This window comes from Muscardinus avellanarius (genome assembly GCF_963383645.1).
Source record: "Muscardinus avellanarius genome assembly, chromosome: 6".
NCBI lineage: Eukaryota > Metazoa > Chordata > Mammalia > Rodentia > Gliridae > Muscardinus > Muscardinus avellanarius.
The window spans coordinates 128197578-128216577 of NC_137791.1; positions in this window are offsets into that span (position 1 = coordinate 128197578).

A 19000-nucleotide genomic window follows, 5' to 3' on the forward strand; every position below is an offset into this window, starting at 1 on the left:
TGAGGGAGCTAATCTTTCCCTGAAAGCCTTTAAGATCTGGGGATGGTGAGGTCTCAGGGTCCTTCTCTCCGGGTATCCCTGGGAGTCCCGGGATAAATTGACTTAGGCACACCAATGGGGTCCTGTGAGGATTCAGTGAAGGGCTCCAAATCACAGAAGTGATCATAACAGTGTACTCACAGGCTGATCTGTGCAGCCAGGCCACCTGGGACCCAATCCCATCTATACCCCTGGAACCCTGTCACCTTGGACAGTTTCAGTTTCTCCCCATGCAGTAGGGATTGTGCTAGTAGGAATCTCATCATGAGGTTGTTTAGGGTCCACTGAGACACATGAGTTGGGACAGGGCAGAGGGCATAGCTCAGTGATGGCATGCTTGCTTAGCATGCATGAGGCCTTGGGTTCTATTCCCAGTACGGCAAAAATATATAAATAAAGAAATAAAAAGCACGCTAATATGATGCCTGTTCTCACAATTGTTCATCAAGGTGCATTTTTCCATCTTTGGCACATTAGAATGCTGGTAAGTCATTTGGGAGGCTGAGATGGGAGGATTGCAGTTTGCAGACAGCCTCAACTACTTAGGGAGGCCCTTCGCAACTCAGTGAGACCCCACATTTCAAAATAAAGAATTAAAAAAATAGGACTGGGAGTGTAGCTCAGAGGTAGAATGCCCCAGGGTTCCATCCCTAGTACTGCAAAAAAAAAAAAAAAATGCTGGCATAACATTATGATGCCCAGCGCTATATCCCAGGAATGCTATCTGATACACAGAATCCACTGGACCTTTCAAAACCACCTTGAGTCTTCAAGGTCCTGTGTGCTGCAGTGGTGATGTGCCACAGATTGTTCTGTGATTTACTCTTTTCGTGGTTTTCCTCCTTGAACCATCAAAGAGGGGAAGATGCCTTCTCCTTAGTTCTGGGGTTGCAGCACTAAGTACTAAATATTTTATACCATCAACAGCCATCCCCAGAAAGTATCTTGCTGTCTAGTAAGTTTCTCCCGGAGGGCAGCAGAACTGAGTCTGCGTCTGCCTCCCCCTGCAGGTTGTGTTCCCACTGCCTTCGTGACTTTCTTTTTCTTTCTGGATCTTGTCCTCTCCATCGTGTGTTTTGAGGTTCAACAGCCACACAGGCAAAAGCTAACACGGAAGGACCAGGTGGAAGCTCCCTCCTGACCTCGCCCTACTTCTAGGTCATCCATCAAAACAGAAGGAGCCCATCAGCCCCAGCCTGGGTCCTGGGGAACCAAGGGGCTCTCCGTTGTTGAGCCTTCTTAAAGAAGCGTTGCCTTATTCTTGTCCTGAGAAAAGGCACCCCAGCTGACCTTAATAGTGAGAGGGACTGGCTAGACAAAGGAAGAACAAAGGCACCCGGGCTGAGAGAGGCAGTACCAGCAGGGAGGCAGGAAACAGGAGGCTGTCCTTGGGAGTTTTGAAACACCCCACTCTCTGGTGGGGGCCAAGCACAAAGGCAAGGGACGGAGGAGAGTCCTCATTTCCATCATACACTTGATGCAGTGAAAACTGGCTGAGACAACACTCAGTGAATTCTTACTCAAACTCAACATTATAAGCATGATTTGTAGACTTTACCTTCTGGATCTTCCTTAAATCCATCTCCTCTTCTTGCTTGCAACTGCCCTTGCCTTTGGGGATGGAGACCCAGCCACACAGGTGACTTCCTGCCTAAATGTTAGCAGCTCCCCATTGCTACCAGCAGAGGGCGTAAGCGAGCAGCTCCTGTGTGCACCCTTCTGCTTGGGCTGATCAGCAGTGGCCTTCAGCATAAGCCAGGCAGTCTTGGCATCTTTCCTAATAGCAAGCTCTAGGCAGACATTATCAACCCACTGGGGTTCTTACTTATAGTTAAACCTGCTGCCGCCCCCAGGCTGAGAGGACAAGGATGAGCTTTGTAGCCTGGCATGCCCGTTCTTGGTGACTCTGGCTCCTGACGTCCAACAGCACCACCTGCTTGCTCCCTGGAGGAGGTGTTACAGCTCCTGGGAATGTGCAAAGTTGAAGGGCAGGGGCACGGGCTGCTGCAATGAGGAAGAGACGCCCTCAAGATGTGGCTGTTTTTGAGGCAGGAATATGTATCTGATGGCATCTACCTTGCTCAGCTCAAAAAAGCACTTTCCCCATCTCGGTGACAGGATTGAGGCACAGAGCGATGAGGCCACTTCACCTGGGTGGCTCAGTTAGGTTTATAGGCAAACTCCCAAACGCCTGGGGCCCCTCCCCGTAGCCATCCTCGCTGTTAGAGTGGATGTCAGATGTCGAAGCACATGTTTACTGAGTGAAGTCCAACTCTGGGAAACTGGCAGCACTTGGTAGAATTTCTCAATACAGCCCATGATAAACTTTCCAATCCATGTCTTTCTAGCAAGTATCATTTTTTTGTGTTTTTTTATTTTTAATGAGAATTGATTTCTTAGCAGTTTGTAAACTTGTTCTCAGCAGCACAGGGAAGAGCACAGAAGAGATGGATAGAAGGGCACATTCATCAATTTTATTGTGTTTGTTCCAAAAATGGGACAGTTAACAGAACACGGGCAGAAGCCAGGGGGACAGTGGTATCCCGGCCCACCTGTGTGTTCACAAACTGTTTCTTCCCGTAGTGATTGCAAAAGAAATCGAGGTGTTTATGGCACATTTCACCTGGAGAACCTCTTCAATATCAGTGAGAATCTCGACATTTTGAAGGTGAGTCATTGGAACCAGTCTCAGCCTTGGCATATTGTTTTATGAAATCCACTTGTCTTTCTTCTTGTCAGAATTGCTGTGCTTCCCACAGAAGATAAACTGAATCGTTTGAAGTGACAATATGTTTCCGAGGTTGTGCAATCCTCCCCTTTCTCTAACTCCCAAGCAATTCCTCACCCACAGCCAGCTGTCTTTCTTGAGCTTGCAGTTTTCTAGCAGATGGCAGGAGACCCTCTAAAGGGGCTACACTTCAGACACCTCCCAGGGAAGTCTGTCTCCCTAGATGTTCCTCTAGGACCAAGCCCCACTTGCTTCCCAGGGAGGCTGGTTCTCTAACACTGTCCCCTCTTTTCTGCCAGGTCCCAGATTTGGGAAGTGCAGACCTTTTGAATCACACTGTGACCAGGACTCCAGGGTAGGCTCTGACAAGTTTTGCTGTCCCTTGGCAAGAATCAGAAAGAATGAAAGGAAATAAAATGGCCTTCTCTCCTCTTTTGCACCAGCCCATGCCACAGTCTTGAGTTTTAAAACTTAAAGAAAAGTATATTTCAGAGAACACTGGGCAGAAGAAAGAACAATAGTTTCCACTGCGTCAGTCTAGCGTGCCATTAACCTAGACCATCTCCACTGCCCCACACCTGGAGGCCTCTTCCAACCTTCCCAGCTATGCAGGAAAGAATCTAGAGTCGTCTTTCTTTGGGGCTTTTAGAAGCCAGAGCAGATCCCAAGCAGCACCTCCACAGGAGGTATTCCCCAAGCCCCACCGCTTGTGCACAGGAACATCATGGAAGGTTCCTCGAGGGACTGTGAGGCCAAGATGGCTTGACAGTTTCCAAATGTGATGAGCTTTCTTTGAAAGCTGTATATAAATTTTCTTTTTTAACTTTTATTTCTTTTTAAATTGGTGCAATGTAGTCATACATCTTAATGGAGTACAAGATAGTAGAGGCATAATCATGTTTGGCTAAGTGATTGACTTTGATGTTTGTGAATGTACATCATGTACATTAGGGAATTTCCCTCTTCTTCCCTCCCGTCCCCCTCAGTTATGTTGCCTTATTTTCTCATCTATAGTTTCTCTGTTTCTCCTTTGTATATAAATTTTCTATTGACCATCTTCCTAGTTACTCCTTATTGCCCATAAATAAAATGTACTTTTGTAACCAAATCCTAACTAATGTCCTCTTCTCCTTTGCCCATCGTGCCATGGGTCATTTTCCTTGTACCATGCCGGGCAGCAGTTGACAGTGCCATCTGGCACACTGAGACTCCCCAGGCTGCCTGGAACTACTGACCTGGCTAGGAGGACAGCCCCAGAACAACAACAATCTGGCGACCTTTGCCCAAGTCATTAAACATTGTCTCTCACAAGATGTCTCCACACCCAGCTGTGGTGTGTGGTGGTCAGCTCCCTAGAATGCCTGCCTACCCTGTCCCTCTCAGCATCCCTATGCCCAGATACCACCTCCTGTCTACCTTATCATTCCCTTACCTTGGTGTCCTCTCTCTCTGGTACCCAGATAAAGTTCACGTGCCTGTCTTACGACACAGCCTCTTCCCTTGGAGCCCCTTGAAGGGGAGGTGGGACCTCGTCTTGCTTTGCATCCTGCCTCCTCAAGGAGTGCTCGCCATGGGCATTGGGAGGCAGGATGCAGCAGGTGTAGAAAGGCAGGCAGGGGCCTGCATGTGTATGGATATATCTGTCCTGTGTAATCGTGTTCTCTTGGAAGGCATTATGTACTTGAGTTTCTTGGAGAGTAATGAATCGGTTTCTAACTTTTGTTTTATGAAGGACACTGAAAACATAATCAAAGAATTTGGCAATATGAAACTAAATCTTGGTAATATCGTTTTGCTGGATGCAGCAGGAAGAAAAATCCTTCAGGACTTTGCGACTTGTGGAATAGACAAAATAGGTTATAGCGACTACTTGTCTCAGGTATGGCCCACGTGTGCTAGAGCATCGAATGTATTATAACAGAAGATCCACATAATATGAAATTTATCACTTTGAAAGAGCAATTTGAGGGTATTTAGTATATTCACAGTGTTCCACAATTACTACCTCTATCTGGTTCCAAAATATTTTCATTAACCCAAAGAAAACACTGTACCCATTGGCAGTTGCTCCCAAACTCCTGCTAGCCATCAGTCAGTCTGTGTCTTATTTCTATGAATTTACCTCTTGGATATTTCATGCACATGGAATCATGCTCTGAGTGGCCTTTTGTGTCTAGCTTTTTCCACTTAGCATGTGTCTAGGTTCATCCATGGCATAGCATGTATCAGTATGTTTATTAATTTTTATGGTTGAATATTATAGTGGAGTCAAAGGAAAATGTGTAAATAAAAATGCAGATGTTGTCAACTATGCAAGAGTTTCTAGTCTTTATTTATGGTTATTGATCCATTTTAATCTGTTGCCTTTTAGATGTGGTTTAGGTTTACAAAAGCTTCCATATCCATAACATGATTTTTTTTTTTACCACTTTTATAGACCAGAAATTCTCCTACAAAAGTGAACCTTTCATTATTTTCACATGACCTAGAAGCAGAAGCAAACCTTTTGGTGAGTTCAAATAGTCTAGTCAAATGCCAAAGGAGTGTAGATATCAAATATCAATCCTATTATTAGAGAAGCAGTTAAAGAGGTTCCTTTTATCACAAGTCTCCCAGGCTTAACAACATCTCTCTCAAGTGCGTTGAAAGTTCCCATCTTTCAAAGTGGAGTTTGATGGAATCTCAGTGTGGTTTTGGTTTGCCTTGCACTGATTGCTAGTGATGGGGAACATGTTTTCTTATATTTGTTGGCCATTTTTGTTTCTGCTTTTGAGAAATGCCTATTGAGTTTGTTTATTGATTGGGCTTATTTTTTATTTTTGATGTAAAGTGTTTAAGCTCTTTATGTATTCTAGATATTAGTCCTCTGACTGTGAGTTCAGCCTGACTCAGAAAATCAAGGGCTAGATGTTTTCTTTCCTATGTGCAACCTAGAAAGAAAATAGGAAAAAATTAAAAGGGCCTCATGTAAATGAGGAGAGACAAGTAGAGGAGTAGAAGGGGACCAGGGAGGAAGGAGGGGAAGGAAAAATAGAAAACATTACTACAGAGAAAACACTGTACCCATTAGCAGGTGCTCCCAAACTCCTGCCGGCCATCAGTCTGCGTCCTGTTCCTATGAATTTACCTCTTGGATATTTCATGCACATGGAATCGTGCTCTAAGTGGTCCTTCCTGTCTTGCTTCTCCCACTGAGCATGGGTTTAGGTTCATCCATGGTATATCATGTATCAATATGTTTACTACTTGTTAAGGTATGAGTTCATGAACTGTATGTTCACATATGAATGAATGTATGGCCTTCAATCTCACGAGCAAGTACAGGGAGAGAGGAGGGCAAGGGGCAGAGTGTGGAGGGAAATGCACCAAGAGATGTCATGTACATATGTGGAGGTAACACTTTGAATCTCCTTACAGTGTATGGTTACAGTGTACCAAAAAAATAAAAAATAAAAAGTTCCTATCAGCCTCCATTGCCAGGTGGCCAACACTCTGAGCACACAATGTTGCTGGTTTAACTCTGCGTCCATCTGCTTTCATCCAGTCAGCCCCTCTGACTCCCAATACACACGGACACACACACACACACACACACACACACACACACACACACCATTTTTCTTGCAATGTAGGGAGTAGTAACTGAGAACATGAGAGCACCACGTAGTGCTTGGCTGCCTCCCCAGCACTGAGCGGATGGGGCTGGCAGGGGCACCCTGGGCCCACAGCTCCCCTGTCCTCTGCTCCTTGGCTGGTCCCTAACCGCGTGGCCTAACTGTTCATTTCCAAGAAGCAGCTGACCGTGGTGATGAGGGACCTGGGCTCTGGAGGCCAACCCAGGTGTAAGTCCTGACCCAGTTTCTTTGTAACGGCAGAAGCTTGAGCAATATATTTCACCCTGTTGTGTCCCCGTCTGTAAATGGGGATAATAGTACCTACCTTATCACCGTCAATATGTTAAGCTTTATTTAATATATTAAACACAATTGTTATAGTTAATATACTAAATACTAGTGTGGGTTAAATAAAAAGTTATTGGTTGAGTCTTGGGTTTCTCAACTGTAAAATAAGGAAACTGATAGTGGCTACATCATGGTGAGGCAGAGAGAGGCGTGTACCCCACCTCTGGTGCCTGGGAAGGGCTCAAGAGGAGCCTCAGGGGCTGCAGAGAGTCCCTGATCCTGTTATTTGAAGCTGGGTGCCTTGATGCTGCTCCATTGACCCAGGGGAACCATGCATGTGCTTATGTTCCGGCTGCCTGGGCCCCTGTGCTTAGAAAGTATGCTTTAAGAGAGGGAAAGATACTGTCATTCTTGTTTATTTCCCTCTCTTTCTAGCCCTCAGGGAGCTTACAGGACTCCATGAAAGAAGAGGCAAAAAACATCAGGACAATTTACCAGCAACAAGTCACTGCCATGGAACAATCACTGGTAATCGTCAGCAACTGTGATGTTTCAGGGTGACTAGAGTACCAGCCCCCACACAGCCCTGGCTTTCATGTAGTCTGGGCCCCTGGCCTTGGAAATTGAGCTGGGCATTATTAAGAAACACAAAACTTAAGCTGCACCACACCTGCTCTTATTTCCTCTTTTTCTCCGAACCGAGGGAGTGTGAACAGTTGGTCCCGCTGTCCTGTCTTCTCTTCTGCACATAGCCTTAGTGTCCCCTGCAGTTCCCAGCCTCTCCCTCAGGTCAGCTCAGCACAGCTTAGTGCTAACTATTGGCTCTGTGCTCCTTCTCACTTATTCTCCAATTCTTTTTCTTTAAGCCTTGCTTAGAAATATGTGAAGGCAAGGGTGAGTGCTTTTCTCTCTGCACCCACCCACTCAGCTCAGTTGCCCCTCTTCTCCTGGCCACAGACTCACTCCTCTCCCATCCCGACCTTCTTGGCCTTCTGGCTTCTTTCCTTAAGGCCACAAAGGTGGTTTGTAGCAGAGAAAGGACAAAGACTTTAGAGTCAGACAGACTTGGTTTCAAAGCTTGCCTCTGTCTCTATGAAGCACTGTAGCTCCTTGATTTCTTCATCTTAAAGTTCTAAAAACTAAAAAGAGCCAGGCATGGTGGTGCACACTTGTAATCCCAGCATTTGGGAGGCTGAGACAGGAGGATTGCGCTTTGTGGACAGCCTCAGCTCCTTAGTGAGGCCCCTTGCAAGTCAGTGAGACCCTGATTCAAAATAAAGAATAAAAAATAGGACTGGGGGTGTAGCTCGGAAACAGAATGCCCCTGGGTTCCATCCCCAGTACCACGCACACACACACAAAAAACTAAACTAAAAAGAAAGATGGTGGTGGGATGGCTTTCTGCATTGCTATTAACTAGTTCATAGAGATGACAGACCTTTGACCCTAGAGGGACTCAGAAATAGGAAGGATCATTATTGTTATTATTCTTATCATCATCATCATTTTTTGCTTGTGTGGGGTCATGTCAGTGGCTATCAAGGGGAGAGCTGTGCTCTGAAAACTGGGCAAGTAGGTCAGTTGTGCAGGTTTGGAGAAGCACGTTAAGTCCACCCTTCCAACACTGGAACCTTCCGTATCTAGACTGTTTCTCTTTCTCCCTTTCTTTCTTTTTCTTTTCTTTCCCTTCCTCTGATTTCCCGCTTTATTAGCATATTTGCAGAGCCCTCCCGGTGCATGTACTTCATCTGTGTGCTGCTCCCCTCCCAGCGCTCTGCTGTCCTCGTGAACTCTAGCACAGTTTCATTTTAACATTTGAACTTTGCACTTTCCTTAAATACTTTCCGTAAAGTAGACAGGAATCCTTGGCCCTTTCAGAGCTAGGGCAACCTGTCTAAAAAAAGATCAGTTGTTTTGTGTGTATGACCTATAATCTGAACCCAGGGGTTGGCAAACTCTGGTCCTCATAAACTACAGTCTGAGCCCAAACGTAGCCTGCTCCCAGTTTGTAAATAAAGTTTTATTGAAACACAGCTATGCCTACTTATTTACACACTGTCTAGGGATGCTCTTGGCTATCAGGGCAAAGTAGAGAAATTGAGCCAGGCTATTGCCCCACCCCCCTCAAAGCCCAAAGTATTTACTCTCTAGCTCTTTATAAAGTTTGCTACCCCTGACCTAAATTATTCAGGTACACCAGGCTGTGGGGAGGCCTCTGTTTTAAATATGTCTTCCATTTTGATCAAACCCACCTTGCAGGGGTTTCTTGGATACAGTGTTGCCCTTAGAAACATTCATTTGCATCCTGGTTCTTTACACTGGTGGCATGTTAGCTACACATCAGGACTTGTGTCCATTGTTACTTCTAGAATGAAACCTTAAAGGGTAAAGTGATATTTGGTGGCTCTCTCAGGGAAGGGGGCATAAGGTACATGATCTTGCTGCTTTGCATAATTTTGAAAATGTTTGTTTGTTCACCAGAAATCTTTACAAGGAAATGTCACTATACTTCAACGCAAGAGCAACGGATCGATGGTAAGGATGCATTTCGCTTTTCTCTCATGGGGTTTTGATATCAAATACCATACATAAAACTGGAGGTCTTAGTGAGGCCCTTTGCAACTCAGTGAGACCCTGTTTCAAAATAAAGAATAAAAAATAGGGCTGGGGTGGAGCTCGGAAGTAGAATGCCCCTAGGTTCCATCCCCAGTACTGAAAAAAAAAAAAAAAAACCCACCAATAACAAGAAAAACAAACAAACAAACAAAAAAAACCACAGGGGTATTTATTTTTGTAGGGATTTTAAGTTAAAAAAAAGAGTTTGAATTATTTACCCATTTTGTTATTTTAAATACCAAATTGGATTTTCTTTTTTTTTGTTTGTTTGGGTCTGGGGATGGAACCCAGGGGCATTTGACCTCCGAGCTACACCCCCTGCCCTATTTTTTACTCTTTATTTTGAAACCGGGTCTCACTGAGTTGCAAAGAGCCTCACTAAGTAGTAGCTGAGGACGTCTACGAACCACGATCCTCCAGTCTCAGCCTCCCAAATGCTGGGATTGCAAGCGCGCGCCACCACGCCCGGCTAAATTGGGTTTTCTTGCCATTTCCTTTCTACAAAGGCTTCTATAAATACTGACTTCCCCTCCTAGCAGGTCGCTAGGTAGACATACAAGTGAGGTATGTGTTTGGCTCTGTAGGATGCAAGCTGAGAAGGTGACAGTCATTTTCACAGAGATAATGCTGCGTAACAAGTGTCAAATTTCAGTACCTTCTAACCACAAACACTCATCTCCACTGCCGGCTGGCCACAGGCTTCCGCGTATCTTCCCAATAGAGACCCAATGTGAAGGGGCAGCTCCTGCAGGGCCACCTCAGGTCCTTGTAGTAGAGGACATGAGTTCAGGGCATGAATGGAAACAGGTTTTCTCTTAAGACCTGCTCAGAACCAGCACATGGCCACTTTGCCTACATTTTGATGGCCAAAGAAGTATTGTATCTTCCCAATAGAGACCCAATGTGAAGGGGCAGCTCCTGCAGGGCCACCTCAGGTCCTTGTAGTAGAGGACATGAGTTCAGGGCATGAATGGAAACAGGTTTTCTCTTAAGACCTGCTCAGAACCAGCACATGGCCACTTTGCCTACATTTTGATGGCCAAAGAAAGTCAAGTAGCCATACCCGTGGTCTTATTGTCAGGGCAGAGAAGGACTGTTGTCCCTCAGTATGTGTTCGTGTGGTGGGATTGATTCCAAGAACCTCCAGGGATACCAAAATCCACGAGAGGTCCAGTCTTGTATTAACAAGTCCCTTTTGTCTATAACTTATGCAATCCTCCCATATACTTCAAATCATCTCTAGGTTACTTATAATGTCTATTATAATGCACGTGGTATGTAAATGGTCACCCTACTGTACTATTGAGGAAATATGGCAAGAAAAAAATGCCTATACATTTTTGGTACACTTTTTTCTTTTTTGCCCAAAAAAAAAGTTGATTGAATACCCAGACACAAAATCCATGGATGTGGAGGGCTGACTTTGTGGGAAGCATTGTTAAAAAAAAGTTATCAGTCATCTTGAATCATCCACACACTGTTCTGTATGGGCACTTTGGCCTCAAACATACCCACAACAGCAAATGAGCTCTATTGCTAGATTGTACATTTGTCTTGTACCCAGATTGCCCACAGGTAACTCAGAACATATAGCTTCATTGAATGGGATAGGCTGCTCACACAGGTTGGGCGTTGTTTGTTTGTTTGTTTTGGTACTAGATACTGAACCCAGGGGCATTCTACCTCCAAACTATACTCTTAGCCCTTTTATTTTGAAACAGAGTCTCTCTAAGTTGCTGAGGTTGGCCTCAAACCTGCAATCCTTCTGCTTCAGCCTCCCAAGTACTGGGATTACAGCATTGTACCACCACAGCCAGACTCACAACAGGCTTTGGGTATAAGCTCCAAACTTTTAGTAAAATACTAAATGTTTCTTGTTCACTTTTCTCAGTGAAACTGATAGCATGACTCGGTTTCTCTGAAGCTGGTTAGGTTTGCTCTGCTCTGAGGCCATCCCTGAGTGCCATTTCATAAGGGACCTTGGAGACAGTCTAGAAACTGCAGGTATTCAGTATCTCTCCACACCTGACCTTTAACATGGCATGCAGTTGTGTGTGGCCTTCATGAGAGACCTGGCCAAAGGAGCAGCGGGGCAGAACCCAGTTATGACCTGCATGCTGGGGAGCTCTGCAAGGGAATCCTCTGGGCATAGGAGCCCTTTTCTGATTGGCATCCAGCTGTCATGTGGTTTGACAGAGGCCTTGTCTTTGTTTGTATGACAGGGAAGAGTGGGCTTTGGGGTTCAGAAAATAATTTTAAAGAGTGCAAATCCTAGCACTCTAGTGTGTTTCCAATTGCAAGAAGGGAATCCCATAAAGGATCCTGTGAGGAAGTGCTCCCTCTGTGCTCCTCCTTCTCTCTCCCTCAAATGTCTGGGATTGAACCAACTGCAGAATTAAAACTGCTTGTATCTCTCCTGACCGTGTACAGATTCTTTTTCTTGTCACTGTTCTCTAAATACAGTATTAACAATTATTTACATCACATTTACAATGCGGTATTATAAATAATCTAGAATTGGTTGAAAATATATGGGAGTGTGTGATATGTGTGTGTTACATGAAAGTGCCATGCCCTCTTGTATAAGGGCTCGAGCATCTGTGGACTCATTATTCAAGGGTGTTCTAGACTCAGTATTTCTAGGGACAACTGTACTCAAATTGATTTGCAAATTGTCTAATTAAGTACCTTTATTACTTGATCCCCTTCCGATTGTGTCTGTGGTTTCCAGGAGAAAGTGTCGAAGATCTTGTCTACTTTGGATTCTGTTCAGTCCTTCATAACAAGGAATATTTCCTTTATCATTGAGGACGTGAGTTTCTTTTGAAAATAAGCCTATGGATATCTCATAACTAGATATTTATAGTGTTTAAGCATCTGCTCATCATCCTAATGGCTTTACTATTCTTTGATTTCCCCCCCCCCAGGAATCTAAGAAGTATGGAAAAACAATATTAGGATACTTTGAACGGTATCTGCATTGGGTCAAGTTCACTGTAAGTAGTTGATCTTTTATGAACAGGCCACATCTTAGGAGAGTGATGTTCGAGGGTAGGATCTGAAGGAGATAAAATTCAGTTCTCGGTAGTTTGGTTGAAGGTAAGTGGTAGGACTTTGGAGCATGGTGAGCAGGACCTCTAGTGCAGCCAGCCCCCCAGGTGGGAGCCTATCTCCTTCCTAGGTCTCCTCTTGTCTTCATCATGGGAGGTCTTCCATTTTTTTCATACCTCCTTTCTCACATGACAGAGGAGTCATAGTAAAACTTTGGACTAAGAAAGTGTTCTGGACATATGTTCTTTCAATTCTTCCAGTAGTCCTATGGGATAGATCTTAATGTTCCAAATAACATATGAGGAAACGGGACACTGAGGCTCAAAGAGAATAAGGGTCTTGCTTTAAAGTGTATAAGTAATTTTATATGTCATAGAACTCACTCATACAACTCAGGTATCAGCTCTGAGACTTTTGGACATAAACCAGATCCAAAGTAAATGACATGTCTAATGATCACAGAGTTTTGCGAGAATGGCTCAATTAAAGTTTGCTTGAATTTTTTTTTTTTTTTTAACCCTGTAGATCACTGAGAAAATGGCTCCCTGCAAACCCATGGCCACTATCCTGGATTCTGCTGTTGATGTCATTCTGTGTGGCTACATTGTCAACCCTCTGGTAAGTATACCATTGTTCAAAAGGGGACATAATAAATCCATTATCTTTGTCATTAGTATCCCAATTGCTACTATTTGAAAGATTTTTAGTAGAACTTTCGGCAGAACTCCAAAGCTATACCAAACTGGGGACAGCAAAAATTCAACTAATTGGGTCCATTCCTCAGCTTCACTTACTCCATTACACAGATTGACTATCTGTCTGTCTGTCTGTCTGTCTGTCTGTCTGTCTCTTCATCTTTTTCTCTCCTTCTCTCACCCTCGCCCTTGCCCTCGCCCTCTGAGCTGATCCTTCCTCTGCTTGCAGGACCTCACTGCCTTCCCTTGCTACCCTGATAAAAAATCAGAACCCTTCACGGGAGACCCAAGCCCTGTATGATGGGTCCCTGCCCATCAGACCTCATTTTGTGTATCTGCCCATTTTTTTTCCCCTGTGTTTCAAACAGTTACTCCATTTCACTTCTCCAAGTCTCCCTACTTTGGGGCCTTTGCACATGCCCTGCCTCTGATCTAGAGACCGACACGCTTTGTTTTCCTTCCTCTCCCCATGTCCACTCAGCTAACTCCTCCAGGTCTTGTAACCCAATGATTGAGAACATGGACTCTGAATTCAAATTCCACTTCTACAGTTCTGAATTCTGACTTTGAAAAGCTATTGATGTTTTCTAAGTCTTGTCATCTACATTGTGTGATGGTTGTGTGAGATTATACATAAAGCCTGTATCACTATTCCTGGTACATTAGCAATCAATAAATGCTTGTTATTTATTATTGGTTTTTCAGTTTTCAGCTAAAGCATATCTTTTTTCCCGGGAAAGATCTGATCTTCCAAGTTACAGAGCTCTCTTTTTTACGTTGCCACAGAACTCTGTGCTTTTCTTGTAGGAATGTGATGGCTGTTGGATTACGTATTTGTGTGAGTCTCTTTGGTCTGTCCTCTACAACACACGCACCAGACTCTGAACTTCAGGGCAGGGGCTTTGCTGCTGTGCCCTTCACTGGGTAGACTGCCTGGCAGGGAGCATTTCTGCTGAATGAATGGCAGATGATCAGAGACCTCTGTCTCCATGCACCTGTATTGCTTTATCTGTCTGTTTCAGTCAGCACTCTCATGACTGTGAACCCCAAATCCTGGCAATCATAACTTAGAGGAAAGAGATTTATTTGCTTACATTTCTGGAGATTTCAGTGGTTTGGTCCACGTTAGGTCCAGTGAAGTGTGCAGAGCTCAGGGTATAGTGCGGGGAACAGAGAGAAAAGGCAAATAAGAGAGACTGGAAGCAAGAGCGAGACAGCAAGGGGAGAAGGAGCCATCTGTAGTACCCAAGGCCACATCCCCAGAGACCCATCTTCAGCCATCAAGCCTCCAACTCCTTTTGCGTTCTGGGGGACATGTTAAATCCAGTCGTAACACTGTGTATCTCTTTGTTGTGTGGACTTGATGCCGCTATGAGAATCATCCTTCCACTCTCCCTGACACACAGACCCTAGGCCCTGGCTTCCTGCCTACTTCTCTCCCTCTTGCACCATCTCATCCCTTTGGTCTGTGCTGGTGGCCCCTGCTTCCGGGTTTAGTTGAAGTCCCTGCAGGTTTTAGGTTTACCTGATTGATCCTGAAATGACCTCCCCCTGGTTCCATCTCCACCTGCTATCACCAACCACATAAATCACCCAACTACCCGATTCTTCTCCAGAGTAATTGGAGCAGAGAGAGGTAGCAGTGGTCCAGAGGCCGGAGCTTTGTAACAGGAGGTTTAAAGAGTAAGGGAGAGCTCTGTGGAGCCTTTCCACCAACGCTCCAGTGGTTCAGATAAACTACAAGCTAAGTGTGCTGCTTTTATATCTTGATCTTTCTTCAAGGGACAGCTTCCAGAAAATAGGATATGGTTGTGATAAAGCTCTTAAGTGTCTCTAAGCAAAGTTGAAATAACATAAATCTACTAATAGAAGAACATGAGAGAAGAGAGAAAATACTGGATATTAGGAGCCAGAGAGGTGCCTTGAGACACAATAAACTCAGTGAGGAGGGATGCGGATGGACAGAGTAATATGTGAGAGCCAGGGCCGCTGCTTTTAGGCCCAAGCTGTATTCTGCATTGGTGGCAGAGAGAGTGCCTCTGGTATTACTACAGCATGTACCTAAGGCAGGGGCTCAGACTCAAACTGCTACGGGGATCTAGGCATTGTAGTCCTGCAAGGCAGGGCAAGAAGGATGCTGGCTAGCGGTGGTGCTCATCCCGTGGATGGTACCCACAGGGATTTTATATTGGCTGTGCATGACTATTTCTGCTGTGGTTGGTCAGTAAGTCAGGGATGTAGACCATGCCAACCTGAGAGCAAATGATTCTCTTGAAGAAAGAGCCATGACCTGCAGCTGGCTGTTGCCTTATGAGAGCAAGGGTTCAGGTTACAAAATGGAACTTCAGATTTTTCAAGCAAAAACATAAATCTGGGTTTGTATGTGAGGATCCAACTTACACTTATTGGCAACTATTTTAAAAATAATACTTTAACATTGATTTTTTTTTTTTTTTTGGTCAAAACATGGTTGAACTCAGCCTCTGAGCCACCTTTGGGATGGGGTAAATTAAAGGTGGAACATTCGTTGAGACCCTAGTATGTGCTGAGCATTGTGGTAAGTGCTGTTTCTGTCTTCCTGACATCGTAATGTTGGGATGAGGGTGCTGCGGTCTCAAATGCTCAGGTGCAGAACAAGGCCAGAAAGGCTACTCAGTCAGTTCAAAGTCACAAGCTTGACCTTTGAACATAGGACCATACTCTTAGCTAGACATTTAAGGTAGCAAGGAAGACCAAGAAGGGTATGGCTAGAGGTTTGGAGTGTGTTAGATCAAAGCTTGGCTTCACCACTGGCAATTTCTATCCCTCTTTTGCAAAGTAAGTATACTAATCCAATCTACTCCAGCCTTTCAGAAAGATTACCTGGATTGTAATATGCAGCGCTTCATACAGCGGCCGGCTCATGTTAGGTTCACAAATGATTTTAAAGGACAAAATGAAAACTGGCTTAAAATTTTTCTAAAACAATAAAAATCCTCCCAAACAACTGTTATTTTCCATATTTCATCTTCAAGCATTTATTTAATTCTTCTGATTTTTCTCCCTCCAGAATTTGTTTTGGTTCGGCATAGGAAAAGCGACTTTGTTCTTACTCCCGGCCCTAATTATTGCTGTAAAGTTGGCCAAGTACTACCGGCGAATGGATTCGGAGGATGTGTATGACGAGTGAGTAGACAGCCTCCTGGAGGCGGGGTCACTTACTGTGCCGTCTTTAGAGAGCTGCTCAGGAGGAGCTCAGATGAGGCTAAACCTCTTTGTATATGTGCTGGGTTTTCTTTACTGATTTTCTTATGCTTACATTTTATTTTTTCTCTCCTAATGAATCTCGGCTTCCTTAACTATCACTCTTGCTTCTCCTTTGCAGTTCCTCCCTCTCGGGGACGTGGCACGTTACTTTATGATAACTGTTGTTACTACTTTTCCTCTTGGGCCTGTGGTTTGTGTCTGGGGAATGTGTGTGTTTCATTTTTCCTTTCTTCATCTTCTCTGTGTCTTTCTCTGAAATTTGCACTGTCACTGTGTGGAGGACAGTAGTGGGGGATGGAGCTGTTGAGGTTCAGTAGGGACAAGAAAAGAAGTAATTCTATCTCCCCTTTTTGTATTTTATAGTGTTGAAACTGTACCCATGAAAAAGTAAGCCTTTTTTTTTAAAAAAAAAACTATATTTATATGTGGGATGGGGGAGGTTTTTATTATTATATGACGGACCTTTAAAATTAAATTCACAGCTTTGAACTGCATAAAACAATAGATATGTGCAGGTAAAAATCAATTGTGGTGCCTCTTAAAGAGAGCTGGCACATAGAAGGTGCTCAAGAAAAAAATTGTTGAATGAATGAACGAACATCATGCATGTTAAATTTATTAATCTAAGAAAAGTTTTGAGTTTTTAAAGGGAACAAAATAGATCCTTTTAACGTCTTTGCAGATTTAACAAGTTGTCGCATGCTTTTCATGATCATTACATTGTCTGTGTAATCCACGATGTCAACTCTTCATCTTAGAGATAACATGGTGTTTTTGGTGTATTTATTTTTGTTACAGTATGGAAAATGGTAATAATGGTTATCATAAAGATCATTTATATGGTGTTCACAATCCTGTTATGACAAGGTAAAGCAAAGTCTGGAAATGCATGCCTGTCCCGTGGAGGACATTCCTGTCTTCTGTAGACCCGACACTGCGTTTCCTGCATGTTGTTGCCCGAAGCCCTTCTCTTCTTTTGTGATTCTGTCAGTAGCTAGCTCTGGTCTTGTCCTACATAGTGTTACGTGATTCCATAAGTTTTAAACATCAGTGGAGTTCTTAGTAATAAAATTGTGTAGCAAGTGAAACTTGACGTCATGATGAAATGCTATGTATGACTAGACCATTATGGTTTCAGTGCATGCACCATTCCTTCCCCATTTCTCTGCACCAAATAAGCTAAATAATTGTGGTTTTTAAGACTTACCCTTCTTTCCTTTCTGTCATTTTCTCCCTCCCCCACCCTTTCCCCTTTCTTTTCTTCCACTAAATTTAGTACAATCAACCAAGAAAAGAACTCCAGTCTTTCCTCCAAAATCTTTATACATTTAAAATTTCTAGAATCAAGGAGATTCCTGTGGTTCTGGATATTTACGAGGTATCCCTGAGCATTACCTGCCAGGTGTTCTTTTCTGAGGTTCTACTAAAACTTCCAACACATGTGTCAGCCGGGACCTGTTTCCTGAGTAGAGGTGGGGCCAGGATGAGCAAGGGTCAGGGGAACAGCAACAGCCATCCATCCTCTGTAGTGGGCATGGTCCTTCCCATGCCCACACAGCTGGCCCCACTCCAATGCCCATTAGAGCCCCTTCAGGAATATCGCAGGGGCAAAGAAGTGAGTCTAACATCAGTGTGGAGGAGGGCCCACCTTGTCTTAGAAGCCCCACATACTACATGAGATATATCCAGTTAAATGATGACCATATTCAGGGAAGCCCCCAGCTTTGTGGCTCCTCCAGGTATTTGTACATTGGCCATCCCAATAGAGGAAAGGCATCTTAATAAGGATGCCTATTAATTGTTGATGATCCACCTTTGTCAGATTTCAAGAGGACCAGAACCAGAAAGTTATTAAAACTTGCACTTTCCAAAGGGTAAAAGGTGCACCCAACTTACAACATTGGACATTACAAAAACTTCCAAACAAATTAAAATATTTGCCATTTAGAGCGAAGGAAATTATCTTAGTATGTTCAGGCCTCTGCAACCAGATACTGTCAGCTAGACGGCTTATAAGTATCAGGAGCTTCTTATGGTTCTAGTGGCTGGGAAGTGAAAGATCAAGTGCCTTCCAGTTCAGTGTCTGACCAGGGCCTCCCTTCTCCTAGATGGCACCTACCCACTGCACCCTCGCGTGGTTGAAGCAGTAAGCTAGCTCTCTGTGGTTTCTTGGTCCAATCATTCCCCCTCCAAAGGCTTACACCTCCTCACACCATCATCTTGGTGACCCGGATCTCAACTTAGGAATTTTAGGGAGACACAAACATTCAGATCATAGCAGAAATGGTGACAATAAGAACAGCGACGGCAGAGTTCTAAAACTGCAAATTGGCTTCATCTCATTTGCTTTTCCAATATGCTGGACTTGGTGGCTAGAGTGCTATCTTGTGAGTGATTGGAAGATTGGGTGAAGATGAGTATCACTTAGTGAGGTCAGCTCCCAGGAGAGGAGACAGCGCTATCGTCAGCGTCATAGAAGGGCCTCTCTTGCTTAGAGGGCATCTTGTATGTATGGACTGAAATTGCCAAGGCTAAAGGAGAGCTCTTCTCAACTACCTAGGTTGTCCCGACATTAGCTCTTCTAGGACTTTCTGAATTTGTAGCACTGGTTTCTGGTTCCTGGTTGTGTGGTCTCCAGATGTCCTCTCTGTACCATTGTCATCAAGTCAGCTGGAAAGATGCAAAGGAGAGAGGCAAGCCTGGGTGGGAGGGCATCGCAAGCG